The sequence below is a fragment of the Passer domesticus genome, chromosome 5 (genome assembly GCF_036417665.1).
Source record: "Passer domesticus isolate bPasDom1 chromosome 5, bPasDom1.hap1, whole genome shotgun sequence".
Classification (NCBI taxonomy): domain Eukaryota; kingdom Metazoa; phylum Chordata; class Aves; order Passeriformes; family Passeridae; genus Passer; species Passer domesticus.
In genome coordinates, this window is record NC_087478.1 from 51,962,469 (window position 1) to 51,986,578 (window position 24,110).

At 41.0% G+C, this 24,110-nt stretch overlaps 1 long non-coding RNA gene across 1 annotated transcript; it reads right to left on the reverse strand.

The window, feature by feature from the left end:
* Positions 1–455: 455 nt before the first annotated feature.
* Positions 456–21,722, reverse strand: LOC135301370 (uncharacterized). Its single transcript, XR_010363128.1, has 4 exons — positions 21,584–21,722; positions 18,872–18,928; positions 4,136–4,213; positions 456–527 (listed from the first exon to the last, which is right to left on the reverse strand). It is a non-coding gene; the product is annotated as an uncharacterized LOC135301370 (long non-coding RNA).
* Positions 21,723–24,110: the final 2,388 nt, after the last annotated feature.

Here is a 24,110-nt window from a genome sequence, read left to right on the forward strand (position 1 = left end):
TCTTCTCACAGCAGCAGATCTTTCCCAGCCAGCTTTCCAGCCTCTTGGGCTTCTCCCAGGACAGGCATCCACACAATTTGCCTGTGCTGCAGCTCCACATCACTGCCTGTTTCCCACATGCTCTCTCCTTCCTTCCCACCTGAACTGCCTCTCATCTACCCACATATATTTCTTTCCCAAAATAATACTCAGACAAAGCCAGTCTTCCCACAATATTCAAATTCCTGAGCTGCCTTTGTTTTGGGTGGAAACATGTGCTTAGGAATTTATAGCAGTATCTTCAGTGAAGGACAGTTTCCTGCAAGACATAATCCAGCTCACACTACACTACAGGCTGAGATGCTGCATTCAAGCCTTTGCCCTGAGCTCTCTTATTAAGCATATTGCACATGTTTATGCAGTACTGGAGCTACATGTCTTTGATGACTTATTAATACCAATGAAGTCTACCAAAGTCTTCTGCCATTTTTCTTTGAATTTTGCATTCATTACATAAGAGTTGCAGAGATGTTGTTAGGGTCCTGCACCTGTGACAAAGAAAAGAAAAGCAGAAGTGCTACATGAGAAAGAGAAAATAGAAAATTTTCTTGTGAATCAGTGCTGCACACATCCTCTGCCACATGGCAAGTGATTTCTCCTTCACTACCTCCTCCCAGCTTTGGCCCAGCATATAGCCACAGTAAAATCCTCTGCACTTCAGGGCAGAGAATGTAAATAAAACCCCTGTTCTTTTGTACCAGTTTATGTCTACTGGACACAAGGCTGGGAGGCAGTGGTCCTGTGTACTCTGAAAGATGCATATGAATCGCAAAGTTACCGCAGATCCTGTCTGTGCTTGAACACTGGTAAGACAGCAAGGTCTTACAGCTTTGCTGCTTTGGCTCTGCAGCTGATGAAATCTTTGCTGGCAGTGGAATTGAGTCCTGTAATCCTTAGGCACTTTCTCTTGCCCTTTACAGGCCACCCATTACCCACAGATGTCCTGTGAAGGTAAACCACATAGCTTTAAAAAAAAAAGCAGGGGGAGATGAAAGAGGAAATATTAAAGCAATCTGCAAAGTTCGCAGGTAAAATATTTTATCACACAAGTAGGAGTGTGGTGGGTCATTTGCTTGGCACTTGTGACTGCAATGTCCCTGGGGAATCCCACTTTAATGTTATCATCCTGCAGCAGGGCTTCTCCTCGGAGTCCCATAAAAAACAGCAGGAAGTTCCTTGCATTCCAGGGCCAGCAATGGTTAGGTCACAACAGAACACTGATGCCCTGTCTAAAGGATATTGGGAATGGGACACGGGCAGAGATCCAGATACTTCCTGTGTAGAGCTTCCTAGACTTCTATCCATTAGAGGACAGCAAAAGCAGTACAGGGATACAAGCTAGGGTGACAGACTGAAGCAAAAAATATTCTTGTCCCTAGATCATTGTCAGTGCTAAAGGATGTGGCTAGACAAGCTTATTTGCTCCATTTTCTGAGTGGTCTACCATGAAGTCCAAACCCACCCCTATAAGTGCAACTGAGCCTTAACTGATACTTTATGCTGGGTCAGTCAGTCAGCGTGGTCCCACTGCTCAGCTCCTTTCAAGGAGCAGTAGCATCCACAGACAACCTGTGAAAGCAGCCTCAGGAGTCTGGGAAGAATAATATTTTTAATGTGAGATATTTGAAATACTATATTTCCCTGAAAAGTGGCTAGAAAATGCAGCCAAGAAGTGGAAGGAAAGGATAGGAAAATTTTATTTTTTTTTAAGACATCTATATCTTTCAAGCTTGGCTGAACATGAAGACTTTGGAAAGGTAGGGCTTTTGAAGTAGCAATGAGAGCCGTTATAGAATTTTAATATCAGTATTTTCTATACCTCATCTTGGGTATAAAGTGTAAAAGAAATGACAGGACAGCTAGGAGAGGCTGGCTTGGTCTCAGCACACTTCAAAGAGAGCATACAAACAGCTTGGGTCTGCACATACATCTCTCTAATTCACTTGAGTACTGGAATTCTGCCCCACTCTGCTAAAATATTACTTCAGTGCTCAGGAGTAGAATCTGTATTGCATTTTGGAGCTATAAAAAGTAGTTAGACCTTGAATTTTGAGAAAGTGCCTCCTTACAAGCTCAAGCAAAAGGGCAGAAATGATTTTATCAAGTTAAGGCTGGGGATGTAAATCTGCTGTGAAAGGGAAAATGGAGAAAATAAAAGTTTTGTCTGAAAATGGGTCTCATTCCAACATAACCAATTCCATCCTGACCCAGCATCAGAAAGTGGTTTAATAAACCACAGCTGAAGTGGGAAGCAGAATTTTTTCAGGTTTAAGGACATGCTGCCTCCATTCCATGAGGCTCAGGGAATTTGCATCAAGGTTTCAAGGGACAACGCTTCCCTCAGATCACTTGCTCCAGCCCAGCACAGTTCATGCTGCAAGACTAACAGTTAAGAACAGACAACAAAATGTTGGTTGATGTTGCAAGTGAAATAAATTAAGGGGTTATGCTCTTAATTTTACAGTCTATATCTGCATATAGGTCTGTGCATCTCTCCAGAAATATCTGTAAGTACACAGATGCATCAGACTCTATTTTATTTAGCCTTTCTCTCTCCTTTGGGTAATTTCATGGAGGGCCAAATAAATATATCCTAAAAACCTAATTTCTATTTTGAGAAATCACACTTTTGATTTAGAAAGGATGTGTTTTGTTCTGGGGTAATCTCTCCTAATTCTGCTGTGACAAAGCAGCATTTTCAGACTCCAGGTCTCTTTGCAGTGTGGCACCTCCTGGTAGGTGTTGTGGATGAGAAGGACAGAAAGCTCTTGTTTACTCTGGATTCCTTTGCCCTTTCAGCCTCTCACAGACTGAGCAAATGGAGGAAAACACAACCTCTGCTAGAACAAAATGTCCTTGTGGAAACAACAGATCTTCCTAACTTTAAGCATTTGCTAATTAGGGCTATGCCAAGGAAACAAGGCCTGTTCTTTCTAATCTCCATAGAAACACTCAGTCATGCTTCCTTCCTAACCCACTGCAAGCATGCCAGTGTGCACCAGCAAGCCTTACTGGCTGGTCCAGCCTTTTTTAGCCAACACTTATGTCTGAAATATGCAGGGAGGATTAAAAAAAAAAAAAGGATTCGTTGTTTTATTTATAGGCACAGTTATCAAGAAATTCAATTGATCGTTCTACCTTTCCTGTTTATCACATATTACAATGGGTAACCTGGGATGCTGAAAGCTCTCTGAAATTCCTGGCAATCCACAGATGTGTGCACGCATTCCCAAAATATTTGACTAAGACCAGGACTAAAAGTTTCAAGCATGGGAATGATCTTTATAGCAGATATTAGTTTTGGGTTTTTTTGTTAGAAAATTGGGTTATATAATTATTTGTCAGATTGAGATTTTTTTGTCTCAGAGATTCCAGTTGGAAGCTAACTTGAAGTCTTAAATTACATTTGGGGTGCTGCTTGCAGTTTGATGGCTGGAAATACGATGACAGCACGAAGTGACTGTAAAGGGCACTCCACCATATTTTTTTGGCTCAGTCTGGGACCTCCCCACCTCTTGTCCCTGCAGCTGTTTGACAGTCTGTCATTTGCTTGTGGCAGACTTCTGCAAGTCTCTTTGGATGTGTGTGGCAGGATAAGGAGCTGTTGTGTGTGCTCAGTCCTGGGACAGCCTGTCCTCCAGAGAGTGCCTTCCTGCAGTGCATCCATGGGGATGCTTGCTCTCAGGACACAGCTGACCTGGCTTTGAGGAGACCTTCAGGTGTCAGGCACACTTACCATTAGGCTCTTTCCTCATAGCCCAAGGAATACCACAGTGTTCAGGGTAGTTAATAATGCTGGCACTGTGCTTTGGAGCTCCCTGGCTTCCCTGTGCCATGGACACTGGGAATCTATTTCTTTGCCTACACCCACAAAGACTCCTGCATGTAGCTCTAGGAGTCATAGTGTGATCCCCAGGAGTGAGAAGGATCTCTGCTGCCAGACAGGGCATCTCATTTGCCTTAAGCTCTAATGCAGAGGAGTTCTGCATACACTAGGGACTGCTCTGTGGCCAGTGTGTACTGGATTTTTCTTCCTTCATGCAAGTTCTTGGAAAATAACTTGTGTGCCCTTGTTCTGAGTTCATTCATTCCTTACCTCTTTTTTCCTTTTCGGGAATAGCTTTTTAGTTGGTCTGTCTTACAGTAGCAGTTTACTTAGCATCTGGGAGAAGTTCTAAAAGAAAAAAGAAAAAAAACATTCCAGGAAGCAAGACTTGTGTAAGGGATATGAGTTCCATATCTGCTCCCTGACTAGCATTTCAAATCCATCTTAATAACAAAGCAACTGCAGTCTATTTGCATTTTATAAAAACAAAATGTGAAATCCTAGCCTAATGCTTTGAAATCAAATCTAACAGCTCACAAATTCCATGTGTCATGCTAATCTGAAGGCTCTGCCTACTATAAACATTTCTGAATCCACAAATGCATTTCATGTTGCCTCTGCGACACTTCACTGGAAGAAGAGAGGGAGAGAGGAAAATCTTCTCTGCAGCATTGAAAGTAATCAGCCTTACAGTAATCAGTCTTAATTGTAAACAAATCTTAATTGCAAAGATATTTTTAAAAGGAAAAGGAAAAACTACAACTTCACGACATCAACAATAGGATTATCTGGTCACTGGATTTTTAAATTCTGTTGTCTAGTTAAATTAGCCAGTTCTCTCCATCTTTCCAATGACAGATCTAGACATTAACATGACCAATAAACTTTATGATACGTAGATTAGTGTTTCCAAACCGGTTAAACAATGTTTAGGAGGTAAGTGCAATTAGGTTACATCTCAGTCCTGACGGTATTTGTAATTAACTTGGAGCTTCAACCTGAAAGAGAGAAGGCCAGATGCTTAGTAAAGCACAGCTGGCAGTAAGATAATTAAGTTACATCACATGATGCGGGCTGCCACTTGGGTTTAATCCAGAACTTTAGCTTTATGCTAGGAGAATTACTTTAATTACACACTGTGAAGGGAGAACACATCTCTCACTGATTGCAGGCAAATCATGATATGCACCCTTAAGATCTAAATAACAAAATCCATCCAAAGCAGAGAGAAAGAGCACTGATGCTGAGTCAGACCAGAAATCCAAGTCATCCCCTGCAGTGCCCAGGAGAGCACTCAGTAGCCAATGCTTGGGGACATCCCTGCCAGCTGGTTTCAGTGGGACTTAGATTAAGGACAGGCTTTTTTATGCAGGGATCTAGCTGCCAAGGAATTGAAGGGACAATGTGCAGCTCATGGGCAGAGCCAACACAAACAGGGAGACTTCTGCTGCTTTGCCCTTTGCCATTTCCTCCAGGGATTTAAGATTAATCTTAATTAATAAGGTTATGATCTTAGCTTAAAAGGCCATGAAGTTGTAGGACTGGGTATTTCCACATTCAGTGGCTTGTAGAGGACATTACCCTATGATTCTTAAATGCCTCAAAACCTGTGAGCAACTCTGAGGAGACTAGAGAACTTCATGCACATAGATAAGGCCCCAGACAACATGAAAAACAGCCACTTATTTCCACAACAACAGAAGTTGTAGTGAATTGTAATTTTTAATGGATTCTTGACAAATCAGGTGCTTGGCTGTGAACTTCATTACTCTTTAGGAGACTATCAGCACTTCTTCCTGTCTCCCACAGGAGTTATTGAGATGTACAACTTAAGCACTGAAGAGATGAGAAGCCAAGGAAAGGACAGGAAAAGACAGAAATGTATGTACAGCACAACTGCAATTTTTCTTTCTATTTTTCACTTGATTGTATTAATATATCTGCTTACAAAGTTTGGTATTAATCATGTCCAGCTTTGTATAATCAAGAATTATCCAAGTTTCCCTTACAAGCAGTAAAGAAAAATAAGTACGCCCTGAGGGCATTGTATCCCAACCATCTCCAGTGGAATGGGGTGACTCACCTTTCACAGATGGATACATCTTTCTACAGAGAGATTTTAAACAGCCTGGGATGACCATAGTTCAATTAGTGTGACAAACCCCACCCAAAGAGACCAAAACCATGAGCCCTAAGGAACCAGTTAGAGGTTAAAGTGAGCAGGAATCTGCAAAGGAGAACAGAGCCTTGCAATAAGTGAAGCTCTCTTGCATCTATCTCCCCATTCATTTGCTTGTTCGCAGCATTAAACTGCTAAGACATGGTCTGGATCCTTACCCTGTGTCAGCTGAGCAAGCTTTTGAGGTGAAAGGGAATTTTTTGGAATAAGGGTAAAGATAATACTAAGAATGCACATCTGGATTTCCTCCTGTGAGAAAAATAGGAATGGACAATCTTACTTATCCTTTGCTACAACAGATGAATGTCATCACCCACTAAAACCTACCTACAACAGGACAAGTAAAAAGAATTCACAGTCTTTGAGCCAAGCTTGGACTACTCTGCTCCTGGAAGGAAAAGTGGCTCCTTTTAAGATTAAAAGTGCATTTTGCACCCTTCGGCTTAACACAGGAAATGGGAAAAAGGTTTTTGGAAAACAGCATCAGCCTTGGGCAATATGTGTGTTTGGAAGGTGCTCTAGCATGTGTCTTTGAAGAGACCCTGCTTCCTTCTTACCCTATTTAGTCAGAGCAGATTCATGCTTTCCTCCTATTTTTATCCCAGCTCATTTTCACTTCTGCTTCCCCCTGCCCCCGTATGCTTGTGGTGGGTTGTGTTAGAGGTCAGGCAATAAAATTATGATTCTTCCAGCCATGAAACTACTTGGTGTCTGTTCATTGTATATTCCTTTTCTTCTTCCCTCCTTCTCATGATCTCATGCTCACATGTGACTTTGGTCTCCAAATCTTTTTTGGCACCATGAGGTTCGCATTTACCCTTAATCATGCTCCTTATCATGATGATTTATTTTGAACATGTAATGGTGATGCAAGCTTCTCTTCAGGTCTTTTGCAGAAAGCTCCCTTTGGCTATCCATTCTTGAAAATTACTTTTTTTTTATGATAGCTCAAATCCGTTTGTGGCCTCTAAAGAAGATGAAGCTATTTCTATGCAATAAAACTGGTATTACAAAGCCCTAGTGCAACTTCACTGATTTCACAGAATCACAGCAGGGAGGAATTTAGATCCCCTGGGTTTATGCTACAGCTTTATGCACAGCTTGCTACAACTTGTTTATTGATGTAATTTGTGAATCTCTTCTTCATGTATTTATCTTGAAAGAGTTTGCCCTACCCCAATCTGAGTGTGTAGAAAAGCTCATTGTTTCAAAGGCATTGACATTTTCATAGGAAAATGTCTTTCTAGACTAATTCAATTTTATCATTTTCATTTGAATAAGCTGACAGCAACCAAAGCTGGTTTTGGGCAATCCTCAGTTTTAGAAAGCTGTGTGAATGTAGATGACAGGTTGCCTTAATCTTCCTAAAGTACTCATTGCCTCCCTTACTTGTACAGCTGATTTATAGTGTGAGTTTCTGCAATAGCAAGGGTGGTGAGCTCAGAAGCAACATATTACCTGTGTTCTCAGGAATTTCTGTTGTGGAATACTACTTTGTGTGACCACAGAACTATTCTACTAAAATGAAAACCTAACGAGAAGTAAGCATGCATCTAAGAAAAATTTCTTTCTTATATCTGTATTTTGCCTGCAAGCCTCAAGATTTACATCCATGCTTCCACTGTTCCCATTTAGGCAGTGCCTAAAATGAAGCATGTGAGATGTAGAACAGCAACTTTCAGGTTGTTATCTATTGACAGGGATTAAGATGGATGCTTCATCTTGGAGACCCGGATATGCTCAGCAGATATGCATGGATGGGCTCTGATAAGCAGGCAGTGACTAACCTGGGATTTCTCTGTGGTGTGATGGCATCAGCCCTGTTGAGGGTGGAAGGTTCCTACCACCCCTGCTCTGCTCAGTCTGCTTTGCTGTAAAGATCTGATGCAATCAGACTAATGCAAGACAGCCTTTGCAGCAGACCCAAGGCAGAATGTTGTTGGCTCACATTGTGGATGAAAAGCTTACAAAGCACAGAAATTTAGCAGAGTGATGCTTGTAGAACTGGCCAAGGGTGTCATTGCTCAGAGATATTAAAGGAAAGGGGATTTTGCTGTACTTTGTGGATTGGTATGAACCTAGCCCCAGGGTCCTGTCAGTATTGCCTTGTGAGGCTGGGAAAGGGGCTGCTGAGTGCAAAACCTCTACCCTGGTGGTCCCCACGCCCAGAGCATCACCCACAGCTAAAGACCCGAATCCCAGGGACCTTCCTCAAACAAAACTCTGACGTGCTGTAGTGGCCACGAAAGCTGGCAATGACTCCTTATTGTTAAATGCTTTGGGACACCTCAAATATGAATGGAGCTATATAAAATTCAATTCTATTGTAAAGAAAACAGCTGTCATGAATTAAGGCTATGTTCAGCTTTTGAGATGTGGACAACTGTCCAGTAGGGAATGAACAGAAAACTTAACCCATTTAATTTTAAGACAGAGATTTGTCTTCTCTTTCCCAGAAAACAAAACCCCAGGGATTTTATATCTATAAACCATGTATAGCATATCACCCAAACAATTTCTTTTGAGGTTTGAAAAACCCCTTGCTGCTAATTTTTGGTTATAGATGGTTTGAAAGAAAAATGTAGTTTTAATGCTGGGTTTAATTAAAATGCCTTTAATAACAGTCATGGATTTTGCAGCACAAGTGCTAAAAGGCCAAATCCTGCTTTTGCAGTGAACTGGGTTCAGAAGAACGAGATGAGCAAGCAATCCCCGCCTGATTTGGGTCAAACTTTGCATAATGTTTTGCTTTTAATGTGATAAAAGTCTGCTTTCCCAATAAGAACATTCTTCTGGAAAGGAGCAGATTTACTGTTTGAACTTTATCATTTCCTCTTCTACAAAACAATAGGGTAGAAAAGGAACCTTTCCAATTTTTCACCCCTTTAATTAGTAAGACATTCTTTGGTGTATGACAGGAAAAATATGTGATGAATATACTTGATATGTTATGATTAATAGTGGTCTAGGGAGGTTTTAGAGACATGAGACGCCCCATAAACACAGAATTAATACCAAAGTGTCCATTTTGGCACTCTCCCTGACCTAAGATGTTAGTAGCTTTATATATTATTTAATTAACACTTTAAAAAAACCAAAATGCAAACAGCTCTTTTCAAACCATAACAATTCATTGTATGACTTATGTGGGTTGGAACTGGCACAGTTAGTCAAAACATTCCTAGTGCCACTTTATTTCCATAAACCATTTGTACTGTAAATTTTACTAGAAATTTCTGTGCCAGGTTTGAAGGGTTCAGGCAGAGGGCACTTTGAATAAAGGGGCTGGATGTATTCTGCTTATCAAAATTATTTAGCAATGTAATTAGAAATAATTAGAGAAAGAGAGGGAAGCTATGCTAGAACTAACTCTTACTTACAACTAGAGTCTGCAATATCCCTATTCAGGTCCGAAAACAGTGGACCTGACTAGCCTCTCACACTGGTGAAAATTACAAATAACTAGTGGTGTAAATAGTACAAAACAGTAGAAAAATAAAGGGAAGTTTTGGTCCATTGTGCATCTCTTGCACTGAAGGTTATGTAGGTGGTCTCTTCCACAGGGTTGTACCTGGAAAGGTCCCTGACCCAGGCCTGTTCTGGGTGCTCTGCTGAGCTGATGGCAGATGCAGTCAACCACTGAAGGAAAACCAGCTGGTACATGGACATAAACCCAGAGGATGGGATTACACATGGTCAGTGACTGCCAGCAGAGCACAGTAGCAGTGTAGCAGTGCAGGATGAAGAGCAAGCCCAGAGGAAATCACTTGTCTGAAAGCATGAGCTGGCCACGGAGCTGAGCTGAGCTGAGCTGAGCTGAGCTGAGCTGAGCTGAGCTGAGCTGAGGAGTGCTGGTAACAAGGACAAAATGCTCTATGTGCTACAGGCCTGTTGTTTCTGAGCACCCAGGCCTAAAGACTGTGGTTATAAAAATAGAAAGATACTCAGCAACCTTCCCCAGCCTCTGAAGGAAAGAATGGAGAGGATAATTGGGAATTTCTATATGAAAGCAATCCCACCAGTGACAGCACTGTTATAGAAAGGACAGCTTCTAGCCTGCTTACTAGACAAGGGAAAATCAAGGGATAACTCAAAAGTCCAGGTTGTCTCTGAAAAAAAGGAAAACAGAATATGTAGCAGAGGATCTTAAATCACCTTTCGCCAAAAATCTAAGATGCTTTGTCAAGGATGAGAGACCAGGGATATTGAAGTGCTTGTGAGGAAAAAGTGTATTTTAAGACAAACCTGAGATGGAGTAACATTGTATGCTGTACTATAAGAGACCATAAAGGAGTAAGCAATCACTAAGTGTGGATAAAACCATTTGGAATACATGTACTTTTTGTTTGCTATGCCAAAATATAGGATGAAAAATAAACATTAATATTAAGGATAAGGTCCAGGTTTTCCTGAACATTATAGAAGACAATTTTCTTTATCAGCTAAGATAACGTTCATTGAACAAGAGGACACCCTTAATTACACTTTGTTTTTATAAGTGATAAGAAATAAAAATTTGTTGCAGGTTTTTCATGGATTGATTCAGTTTAAATACAATTTAACTGTAAACAAAGGCAGTTAGGTAATTACGGTTTTAGATTGCAAATGGATAAAGGCTCAGAAATGAAGGTACCTAATTAGTGAGCTATCCAAAAGAAATCAAGAACCTGAGTGCAGAAGAAACATAGAATTACTCAAAGGGATGAAGCCTAACTGAACTCTGTAACATAAGCGAAGGAAAAATTTTTGTAACCTTGTGGGGAAGCACTCTGGACAGAAAATAGTAAATGCCCACCTTGAAGAATATATTGAAGGTTTTTCAAATGTCTTCTCAGGACGGTAAATTGAATGATCAGCAAAATGAGCTACATTAAAAGTCAGGAAACACACAGGTAAAGTGAGAATCAGTGAAATTCAATCTGTATTATACCTTGGTAAAAAAAATGAACTGAGACAACAAGCAAAAAGCTGTTTAACTGTATGTATAACAGTGAAGAAAAAGTAAAGCCCCACTCGAGTGAAAATGGTATAGAAATCAATGGTAATTCAGGTAAAGTTTCAAAACTCTGCCTTTTTAAAAATAAAAACAGTGAAATAGAGGAGCATGGGTAATGGAAGTGAGAGCCTCAAGCTGAAAATACACAGAGCTGAAGTTGAAGCAGAAATCTCCGAACCAGAGAATCTCTCTCCTGTAATTGTGGAAGAGCCAGCACAAGAAACTGAAGATTGACACTGACAACTAACCTGACTTCAACAGAATACAAAATATAGGCAAAAAGTTTTGAAAGAAAGTGTAAGTCAAGAGAAATGAAAATCAATATAAATGGAGCATGGCTTTAACAAAAGTGAATCATGCAAGAGTAAGCAAGTATATTTCTTAGATGATAACAATAATTTTGTAGGCAAAGGAAATGCAGTATTTAATCTGAATTTCAGGTAAACATTACATATGAAGACAGAGAGAAAAAGGTTACATTATGTGCAGAAACTGAGAATTAGTATAATAACTCTAAGGTCAACAGAGAACTGCCTAAAGGGCACCTCACAACAGCTTCTGTTGAAAGTGACATTATCAGGCGGGAGGAAATCTATTGTTTGATGGATTGACCTTAGGATCTATTCACTTAATAGTTTCATTAGCAACCTTGGCATGTAAAAAAGTAGCAAATCCGAGATATTTACTGATGACATAAAACTGGAAAGCATTAAAAGAATCGGAAGGAAAGAAACAGATAACTTTGGAGACTGGTGCACTAGAAGTGAGATCATGTGTAACAGAACTGAGAGCAACGCCCTTGCACAGAGGGAGCAAAGACCCAGGTCTGCCTCCATCTGTCTGGCTAGTTTGAACCTCAGAAAAAGGGAATACTCTTTTCTTTCCTGCTCACCGCTTATCAAGAAAGAAGCACTGAAACTGCAAATAATTAAATGAAGGGTTTCTCAAAAGGGTGGAGAGACTACTTCCTGAGCAAATGTAATAGGTCATCAAGATGAAGCTTGAGAAGAGGTAGGGTTGTTTCCCCTGAGTATGCTGTGGGTGTAGAGAGGAAACCAGAGAATAAGAGCTATTTGAGCTGACGGACAGTTCTGGCATGAGAGCTGTGTACACTGCTTCCTACACAGAAATGTACATTTTTGGAGCAGTTTCCCACTAGCTGTATTTGAAAGAAAAATCTCACTGGCTTGTTATGAATCAGTTTATGCAATGAACTCTACTTCCACCAGATGCCTGACGTATCTGGGCTGAAGGCTCACAGCCTTCAAGAGCTCTTCCACTCCTACTCTCTAGAGCTGAAGCCACACACATCTTTGCAGCTGAGGTTCACTTGTAGGTTTTTTTTCTGCAATTTCAATGTAACTCATGTATTTTATGACCCATCACCATAAATATTCGGACACCTTGAAAATCCTGGCTTTGAAAGGAAGGTGGGAGACTTGCAGAGTGCTGTTTCCACACTTTTTACAGTATTAGCCTCACCATAGGGATTTTAAGAGTTAACCAAACTCAGAAACACTGAATTTGAAAAAAGGCTCAGAGAGGGTGTGGGGCTGGAGAGAGGAATTGTCAAAAGAAGGCAAGTTAGAGTAAGACCTTACTGAGCCCTGTCCTTTCAAATTTCCTGTGCTTGACACATCATCAGGATGATGTCAAAGTGACTTAACCAAGTATGACACTTCATTCCAATGATGTGGCCAAGCAGAGGAAATTTGAAAGGATGTGGCTTATGGTACTGAAAACAATCATTTAGAGAAATGCATGACTGCTGTTTTTCAATTTAAATTAATTTTAAGCTCTTTCTCCCCTCTCCTAAACACAAAGACTTGGAGTATTTGCATTGCTGCTGAGCTTGCCAAAGGTTGTTAAAATGGCTTAGTTCTGATGTGGGGACTTCATTATACTTAGTGTTGTTACTATAATATCTATGGCACTGCATGGGCAACAGCTAAAAACACGAATTTGAATTCTTTTGTTTTTGTTGTTAATAATTTTGATTCCATCAGCTTGTAACAGTAGCACCAAGCAAGCAAGCCCTGTGAGCCCAGAAGCCTCCTTGTATGCCTGCTCACTCTGCAACCCTCCTCCACGACCCTGACCAAGCACTTGGTGCTGGGGATGATGGGCAATCCCCAAATTCTGTGTGAAGGGCCTGGGACAGAGGGGACTGGCCCCAGGTTGCCCTGGTTTTCTTCCATGTGTAGGCAACTGTCTAGTGACCAAACTCCTCAGCAGCAACTGGTGTGGCCACAGGCAGTGCCTGCAAGGGCAGCTCACCTTTCTCAGCCTGCAGCAATCCCCACTGAACACAGGAGCTTTTTTGGGGGTACCAGAGGTTTCTTGTGGTGGACAGATGGTGCTGTCTCCATTTCTCCCAGATGCTCCTTGAGAACACTGCATTAAATCTTCTTCTCTGCTTTGAGGGGCAGCAGGACAATATGACACAACATTTTCCAGTGCACTGAATTTCCTTGGAAGCATCATTTTCAAAAGAAAGCTCATTTTCAAAAATGTTTTAGCCATGAATAGGCTTCAGTAACATGAATCACAGTTACAGCAGTGTCTCAGTTCCCAAGGCACGTCTGAAAACTTTAGCTGTTCTTTCGTGGGTAACAGGAGAGGGAAGTATATCTGTGATTTGGGGATACTTAGCTCAAATCTGGGTGCAGTAAAGGAATTTCTAGGAACAGAGGTACTGTTACATCCAAAAAAGCATCTCAAACAACACCTTATATATCATCAAAAAGAACTGATTAGATTTCATTTGCTCCTGAGAGAAAGGCCAGATAGATTTTAATATGTTAAGGGATAAATTAAAATAAAACAAAGACAAACATTTATTTTTGAAAGTAGAGAAAAAGGAAGAAAGAAACACCCCAAAAAAAATCAAATTCTTACATGTCCCAGTCACTAAAATACACAGTAACCATGGTTGTTAAAGAGGTCTGAGGTCAAACATAGCTTCAGCACCTACACTATCCTTAGTTAGAAACAGATATATTTTATTTAAAGAATGTGAGTCCTTTCTTTTCTTTGGCCAGTATTTGTTAGATGCTGGTTTGCAGTTTCAGCTTGCACTGCTGATATAAGCATGCAAAGCTTTATCCTAAATATGGTACATGATATTTTCTGGCAAGTCTTAAATCCTTGAATTCATCTTATCTCTATGGTGACAAGCCTATATTTGGCATAAAGTATCACGGCTTTTCAGAATAGAGACTATTTCAGATAAAAGCTGATGCCTCTGATTTATGGCAGTTCTCAGCTTCTGTGGTTCGAAAAAGAGGAATGCCTGATTATTGGTTACCAACTGCTTTTCCAGGAAAAAGTTTTTTTGAGCAAAAAAACCCAACCGTAACTCTAAGATCTGACTCAAAGCACTGATAATTTACATAAAAAGACAGGTCACTGCTAGATGCAAATGGACACACACGTGCTGTCTGTGTTTGAAGGAAAGCCCTTGTTGAGAGGAAGAAGAGGAAGGAAACAACGCAGACCAGTCTAGAACTATGAAGAAAAAGATTATTTACATGTAAAAATTTTTACAAATATCATTTGTAAAAGTCTGCCTCTGTCTGTATGCTCACTCCCACATGACAATGGCCAAGAGCTGTTGGCCCATTTATCTTTCTATCAAAAAGGGGATGATGTTCAATTCCCATTAACTCTGTTAAAAGAACACAGAAAACCCAACTGCTTAACAGAATGATGTTTCTTTCTGAGAGCACAGCCCTGTTCTGGAGGCAAGACCATTCCATCTCTTTAGCAGCCAGATATCAACAGGCTTGCAATGCTTCCCTGCCATCAGCAAAGCATCACACTGAAATGCTGAAATATGGATTTTTGTGTTCAGGTAACAACTTAAATTGGCTGCAGGAAGTCTTTGAGTCTGAGCTAAGGTCTGGTGCTTTGCAGGCACCAGGATGACAGTGATAGTAAGAAGGGTCCTGCTAACACGTTCAGTAGACAACATGAACTTTCTACTGCAACATACAGTTCTCTTCTTTTTTAGTGACTGTAATGATATTATTTTGCAGTAATATTTTGCCACATAATTCTTTCCTAAACTCACCAACAATTCTTTCATAAAGATGCTGTAGGAGATTGTGATGATGACAAAGTGTCTTTTAAAAATAATCTATGGGGACAGATATTAACAGTTTTCCAAGCTTTTTCACTCCTGAACTCAGCTGTGCTGCTAATTCAGTCATAAAAACCCAGTGGAAAATAAGTACAACGTTTGGTTTCATTGTCTGTTGATTTCTCCAAATTTATACACCAGATCTTTGCCAGAGAGAGATTGATTTATTTTTTTACTACCAGTTGATGCCTTACACTAACTCCTCAAAATTTGTGTCAAATTTTTAACTTCTGTTGATTTTAGCCTTTTTAAAAAGAGAAAGAAAAATGCTCCAAAATCAGGTCCCCTAGACCTCCTTGATCTTATCTGACATTTTCATAGTAGTACCTCTCTAGGTCTTATGATCTCATTATTCATGAATAAAGATTTATAGCATCAACTTTTTTGCAAATATGTCAGAGTTGGACACTAGTGTTTCAGGCCCCTTAAAACATTACAAGAAATATGATGTTGGGAAAGAGCTGTAGGAGGAGAGGTAATAACAGCGGCAATGTAATCCCCTAGTGGAAAACTGTTTCCTTCAAGAAGCAATATCTTTTGTCTTTGTATGGAACTTGATGTTGAATGAGATACTTTAAAGGAATTCCAAAGTGGTACCTCAAAGGGAACTGACCAGACAGAAACATGTGATTCTGAAATGCTGCTGAGCTGGAAGGAAAGACAAGACCAGCACATCTGTGGATGCTATAGAGATCTTTGGGTGTCTGCCTGCACAGTATCTGCTGTGTAGTCTTGTTTTGTTACTTATTTCAGTCTGACACAGCCAAGATCCATGGCAGGATGCATGTAGCTACTGGGTGACACAAAACTAAACTTCCAACATAAAAGTGCTGTTCTCAATCCTACTTTTTTAAAAGAAACCCAGAAAACAATACTTTTCCAGTGAAATAGATTTAGAAAAAGAAAATGTAAAGAATTATTTTCATAGTTTGTAGAAAGTTATATGCCTGCAACCACAGTGCAGAGTGACTTTACTCGCCTCAGATAACCCTCAGACCAAAAGGTGAAATCCTGCAAAAATAAAGTTTCTTTTCCTGGATGCCTCCTTAGAATTCCTCTGCTTTTAGTCTTTGCCCTGTGTTTACTTCCTACTTATCTGTAATCTGATCTCATTTCTAACCTGCTGTTATTCAAATGACTATTTTGAATGCGTTTTGGTCTCGTTCCTTGTGCACAGCCATTGTTGTCATAAACAGAGGGATTTTCATGTTTGCACTCAAAGCCACTTCTTGGGCTGCCACTGCATTTTTAAGCCATGACAATCTTCCACAAACACTGTGAGAACCATTCTTCATAAAAATGCTTTATCAAACCAGAGTTTCTAATGTTGTCTTAGCTTTCCACAGCTGTCATGGGATACATAAATCACTCAGAAAACAGGTTTACAGCAAGATTCACAGTGCCTCCTCTTTTTTCTTTCCTTTATCGATCTTTGGGCCTCTGGGCTCACTGTTATACACTAACCTATTTCAATCCTCACATTTATGTTTACAAACTACCCGCCCTACAGAGAGCAAAAGAAGTTGCCATTAATAAATACAGTTTGCAGGCAGGGAAAAAAGTCAGCAAAGATATGCAATGGTTACAACCCTCATTAGAGGCCCAGTGAGGTCAGTAAAAACCTTTCCCTTTGATTGGGCACTGAACAAAACCAGAACTCATGGAGGAATACTCAAATGGGATTTAAAAACCTGCTTCTAAAACATGTCAATTCCCCATCTCTTTGTGGACCATGAGCTTGTATACCTGTTCTGCTGCTTCCTTGGCCCCACTAAGCCTATCCCATTCCCTTTCAGACACTGAACTGAGCTGTGTGCCAAAGCTTTCTGAATTGTCTCCTGTTCTTCCTGTGTGCAGCAGTTTCCACAAGATATGGTTTTGCTTAGTGTCTTGCATGACTGGGGATGGAACAAATGAGGAATTCTGTGAGCTTTTTTCTATTAAGCCCTAATCCCCAAAGATATATCTATAATCTTTATATTATCAGCCCTCTCCTTTTGATAGTGACTTAATGATAATAGGTATTCTTTTTCTGCAGGTCAAATGGCCTAAGTAATGCTTCAAATGATCTGTCCACTAAAATAGAAAGTGCTGACAAAGATCATTGTTGCAGGTGAATCATAGGAATAGCAAATTTGATCCAGTCACTGTTGCATGTAATTACTACAGCAAGGATTTCAGATGCCTTGCAGGAGTGCTGTGGTGCTGGCTGGACAGCCATTGTAATGAAGGTGGGGAATGAAATCAGACTAATCTGTTTTACATCAAAAAGGCATATATATTAGTCAATAGGAAACACCAAGATAATCCCTATACTGTATGCAATGTCAGCCTTGACACTAGCTGCACAACAAGGGATACTTCAGCCTTTTAAACTCAGATTGTTCCAATGTGCAGAGAGGATGGACATCCTGCCTAGGAGGGAATCCAGGGCAAAGCTGGATGGATAAACTTTCTGCCCTCCTCTCCCTTCTTACCTCAGTAAAAAAAGGCCTCAGAGAGTTGACCAGTCTAAATTTACTTGAGGTAGATAAGAGATGCAGAGCTCAGTAAAGAGAAGGCAATCTGGTGGGATGCCGTGAGATCGGGTGTCCAGTGTTCCACGTGGGAGAGGCATGCACTCAGGATGAAGAGCAGGATTTGGTTGTGCATATGTTTATTCAGAGAAATTTGAGCTGAAAGAGACTTTTTAGACCACATAATGCAGAAAAAGGGGTCATGGCATGGTTGATTATGCTCCCTCATGCCACTGCCTCTCTTGGGTGAGCCAGTGGCAGAGTGTATTACTCAGCAGAGTGTGGTGTCAGCAGCATGCAAACTTGCTTCTCACAAATCACTGTTTTCTCCCTGGGGTTGATAGACACATACACAGGGGAAAGGTGAAGAGCTCTGCACTGAAGAAACCGTAATCACCAGCTCCGTGCATGAGATGCCCCTGCAGTTATACTCCTATAGTTGGATTTACAGGAAGTGCAGCATTATGATGCTAACCTCTCTTGCCTGTGAGGAACAAAGACCATGACAAAGCAAGCCCTGCTGCTTGTGTTTGGCCAGCACAAACCAAATCACAGGGAAATGCCCATCTTTGCTAGTGATTTCTGATTTTGCCTCTGAGCCAAATCTGAAACTGAAGCTGCTTTTGTCTTTTAAAAGATAGGCAAAAATCCTGCTTGCTTTTTAACCTTGAGTCTGGCAGATATTTAATCTCTGTTCGTGTAGGAAAGAGGTACAGTTCCAACACCTGCCTGGGGACATTATTTTGTTCACCCAGGACATCACTCCCTGAGTGAACATTCCCATCATGCAACCATCGTATGTGAGGCTCTGCCAGCCCCTCTTCTCACACCTGTCTTATTTTACTTAACTCTTTCAACAGTGGCTGGTCACAGGAGGAGGCTCCCTATGTCCCCATGGTGTTACAGCTCCAATAAATGAGGAAAAGAGGGATTTCCAATCCCCCACACAAGTCAATTCCTCAAAAAACATCAAAGCTACATTAGAGAGGAGGAGCAGTTGCCTCTAATCCACTAAACCCTGAACTTCTCTACACAAAGTGGAACTTTTGTGTCCCACACCGGCATGTATCCACAAGGGACACTGTGATTGTTCCAGCTCAAATGCAGATTAGAGCCTCTGTCTGGGAGATGAGAGGTGCAGGGCCAAACACCATCGGGAGGGACTTGGACGTACCTTGCTAAGACCTGGTATCTCCAAGCTGTTCATGAACAAGGACAGAAATCTGCTTCTCTAAAAAAAGCAGGTAAATGTTAGGGTAAGGAAAGCATGGAAATTCTATTTTACAAAAGCCATAAACTGCATTTTTTAGGGTATTGTAAAGATAGATTGTTTTCTTGTATCTTCATGGCAATATTGAGTGCTTTCATAAACATTCATAAGCATAATAAGCCCAGTGTATGAACACATTTGGAAATTGTACTTCCCTCTTCTGCCTGATTTTCCAGTTTATGCTACACCAGGCTTTGGAGAGGCTGATAGCATTGATGCCTTGTGGCCATGACAGCCATCAACTGTCTTCTCAAAACTTATTGGTAAAATATTAACAACATCACATACCGTGTGTATCAAAAGGAAATTAAATTTGACAAGTCTACTTAAAAATAAATAAACTTTTACACATTGCCCACATAGACTAGAAACTCCTTCAGATTTTTGTGCAAGTATATATGAATTATTCAAGAAGATGAGCAAAGTGTGATGTTCTCTGGTCCTTCTCTCAGGAAGCTTTAAATATGAAAATTCCCTTGCTTTCTCAGAATCCCTTGCTATCTGTTCTCTTTTTTTTTTTTTTTTTTTTTTTTTTGTGAACCACAGTTCCCGCAAAGAAAAATGATTGCAATGTGTAGGCAGTCTCCAAAATGAACAAGGAATATGAAATGTCTTTGTAGCCTGAAATATCACTATTGGGCAAAGGAGCTTTCTTCCATATGCCACTGCAAATAGCAATTAGTTCACGTAGAAAAGATTAGACCAGGTGCAGGTTTTGAAGTGACTTTTGGTGGGTGGAGGGAAAGGTCTCCCTTTTGTCAATTGTCTGTGTTAATTCATCAGGCATCTGAGGAATTTAGGGATATTCAACCTTTTGTGTTTAGCCAGCACAGTATGACCTCGGTGGCATCCGTGGACTAGACAGAGTTACAGGGCTTACTGATGGCTGTCAGGCCACTGAAGTAAAAGAGCACATAAACAAGAAGCACATGACATATTTGTCTTCCACAGCACAGCTAATTTTCAGGGGCTTTGTTGGAGCTAATTTAAAAAAAGGCAGAATAAGCCCCTCCGTGTGGAACCTGTGGGCAAGCTCAGCTCGAGGGCCTGAGGGAGGCAGCTGGCAGATGAGGTGCCTGCAGCCGTTTCCTCCAGCCTTGCAAAACTAGAGGTGACCTTCAGAAAATGACAAAGGGAGGGGGCTAACACAACAATGTGCGTCCCTGAGATAAAACATACTCTCAAAACTTCAAAAACTTCCTTAAAAGATTGGATTAACTTCTTCTAATCCTCTGAATCATGGGTAGATATGAGTTCAAAGGACTAATGTAATTTTATTATTACATTTAATCAAATATTTAAGTTAAGAAATAGGAACTGAGCTAAGGGCAACCTCCCCTTATCAGCTTCCAAAGTCTGAAAGCAGGAACGAATTAATTAAGTAAATGTAACAAGCTTAGGGGTATAACACACAGCAGCAGCTGAGTCAGCTTGACCATCAGCCAGTTATTGGGGTGAGATGTGCAGCTCAAGTACTACCAGATGATTCAATTCACATATCTTGGCAGAAGCAGATAAGCCTAAAGGGATGCCCAGAGGGAAATAGTGTCATAAATTGGCAAAGCACAGAGTAATTCACTACCTTAAACAAAATGTTGTCATCAAAGAAGTTGTGTATTTAATTCACGCAGCAGTGGTCTGCCTCACCAGACAAACGCATATTTTACAGGCTGGCTTTTTATGTAAGGAGAAATTAGTTTTGCCAGGTACGGGCGTATTTTATGCAACTGGCTTACATCAGGTCATGTACTCCAGCCCTTCATTTTCAGGAGATTCACTCAAATATCGGCGTCAAAGTGGATCACATTGGTCATGATGAAAGAGTTACAAGTACAGAGTGTGTATTCTTGCCCTTTTCCTTAGCTTCCCACAGGCAAAGATTCCTTCACAAGTGCAAAAATAAACTAAAATACTTTTAAAGATTGAACATTAATTTGTATTGTGAATCAGGAAACCGTAATACATTATCAGCTCCACTATCATAATGTATGTCCAAATGACATATGACTAAAGACTTTCCTTCTATAAATTAGCTATGGATGAGATGTGACTAATTGCAATAGGTTTCATTTAAGCACAGTCAATTAAATCAGTGCAGTTTAACAAAGGAAATTCTGTTCTAACAGGGCAGGTTTCAGCACAAGCATTTTCCCTTAGATGACAGATAGTGTTTTTCAGAGTAGAACACTTAAGTGCATATTAAAATTATCTTAAAAATCAGAGTACATTACTCAATATTTTCAATTCAGTGGGAACCTGAAGAAAGCCTGAAGAAAGAAAAAGTGCAATATAATTTCAATGAATCATTCCAGAATCTGGGGATTTTATCTATTTCCTAGAAAATTAAGGACAGAACAACTAGAGAAGAAAAGACAAAGAGCCTTTTTCTGAGCCTTGTTCTCTTGCCTTTCAACTCTCTAAATTTGGGAAAAGCATAAAAAAGTAATGGACAACAACAATCTCAAACCAAGACAACCACTAGTTTAATATCCATGAATAGAAGGCACTGGCAGTACACTGGCTGGACAAAGTTGTGCTGCCCAAGTCCAACACAAGACCAAGAACTAGGAATTTAGGATACACACAAAGTAGAATTTTCCTCTGCTTCAAGCCCACCTTAAACACAAAACCCGAATAACTTCTAGATTTCCAGCTTTTGCATTCTTCTACAGTTATTTTTTTTCTGCATATATTTGTATGAGTGCACAGTCCATGAGTGTTAGTGCTCCCTCTGATTTCATCCTTTCACATAAAAAGTTCCTGCAGAAAACCTGGCTGTTGGCTGCAGAGCCCTCAGACATTGCCATGGCAATGGACCGTGATGTCAGAAACATGGGATTAGGAGTTCCCTGAGCTGAGGGAGAACCCTGGCTGGAAAGGAGAAAACTCCCATCTCAACAGCTCCAACAATAGAAGCAGCAATTTCAAAAGCAGCTAGTGAAGAACACTCAATAGTAAACTGTGCAGAAATGCCCCTGCCTGCCAGAGCCCGGGTGTTCTCTTTGGTGTTCCAGAGCAGTAGCCAGTGTGGGGAGCTGTCCTGGCTGGGGCAGTGCCAAGGGCAGAACCTCAGAGCTCACTGCTCCACAGCGGTGCCCCGACACGAGGCGGCAGGGACCGGGTGAAGAAGGCAGAGGAGACTCTCTCACGGTGAAGTTCCAACTCGTTTGCTGAGGTGGTAGGAGTACAGGAAGAACCAAGGCTGAAGGGATCACAGCCAGAGAGAGACCCGAGCAGCTCTGTGCACGGGATTATAAGCCTCAAAAACCAGGGGGTGGACACAGTGGAACAACCAATAAGGTGGCATTCAGGGTCTGGTTTTGGGATAACATCAAATAGGATAAGGGAAGGGGAGAAGGCTCAACAGGGGATTGGTCCATGGGATAACTGGCAAGGAACATTCTGGAACAAAGGGCAGGGTTGCCTTGATAGGCAAGGAAGGGTCTGAAACAAAGGGAGAAGACAACTTGAGGGACAGCTGGAAAGGAGGGCACAACTCAGGGAGGAACCAACTAGGGAAAATATGGGGATAACAGAATATACCTTTGAAGATTCAGTTTAACCAAACCAAATGAAATAAACAGGGACCGCAAAACAGAAATGACCAGAAATTCAGTGTCAAAGATTTGTTGACTGAAGAGAATCCCAAAACAATTGGCATGGCAGTAAATAAGTAATATCAATGGAGTTAACCCAGGGTTGTTTCAGCAGTAACAGTGACACTAGAATCAAGATAATTTTGCCATTTTACTAAGGAAAGCAAAATACAATAGCAGAAAATACAGCATCTTTCACTCAATTATACAATTAGTATTTTCAGCTCCACTGGCAAAAAGCTGAGAGCAATTTTAGACAGACTATTCCCTTAGACTAAATGTTCACAGTAAAAAAGATAATGTAGAAACTGCATGTGGGAATGCCCTTTAAAATAATCAGATACCTCAGCTTGTAAGTGTGGGAACACTACAAAACTGCAAGCAGCAACAGGCGACTTGACATCCAAAGGCCACTCCCAGCGATTAGTGCAGAAAAGGAACAGATGTCAAGAGCTGAGCCAGCTCCCAGCCTTTGGGGGCCGAGGCAGGACCCTCCCCAGCCCTGCAGCACAGCTTACCACAGTGCTGGCAACGCGCACTGCTGCTCTCAGCCAGCCCACAGACCTCCTTCTTGAGGTGGGTGTGCTGATGGCCTGGGGAAATCAGAAGATGAAATAAAAATAAAAACTACAGAGAAGGAAAGAGTGCAGAGGCCCAGAGCAAAAGTTGAAACTGGGTCAGGCTTTATATAAGCGTGGTTTGCAACAAAATGAGCTGGTCCCTTCTCTAACCTTGAAAAGAGGGAATTGGGAGCAAAATGTCCTGCTTCTCCCCTCCTGCCTGGGTGGCCTTGCTCCTTCTTGGATCTGCTATTGCAATGGCTCACCTGCTTGTGTGCCTACCTGCAAGATCAGGGTGCCTGTGAATCAGGAGAGCTCCATTTGCTTCCTAGACAGGAAGCCTTGATGACTCATTTGTTGGACAGGGACAACGAGATAAGATGAAGGACCTCAAGCAATGTATTTCAATGGAAAATTAAATAAACTGAAGGATACACATACACACACCAATCATGATTTCAAAGGTAACTTTAAAAAAACCAGCACAAGAGTCAGTGCCTTTTCAGATCTGTGCTGTGATTTAAGACATGTCTGTACCCAGCAGGGAGTATTGAGGCAAAGAGCCCTGAGACACCTATTTCCAGAGCTGAAAGCTGTACAATTACTAACTGGCCTTGCTTCAAAAAAAGGTTCAGCCTCACACAAAACCATCTATATTGCAGCTGGGACAGGAGCCAGTACCCTCATGTGTCCCTATGTTGCTCTATGGAGACAGATCAGAGTTTTAGAGGTTGACCAGGGCTCTTTGCCCTGCTTTGTTGAGGGGACCTGCCTGATGAAAGACTTCTGAAACAACTGTTAAAAATCTGTGCTTTTGGAATGAAAACTCTGTGTCGCTTAACCCAATTCCAAGTAGACCAGCCCATATTTTTGGTACAGATGCTGTAATGACTTCTAAGTGATTTGAATTGCTGCTAGAAATTTTGTGCCTGTTTTACAATCCATAAAGCCTGGGCTGTAAAACAGAAGCTGTGATTCTAGTGGACA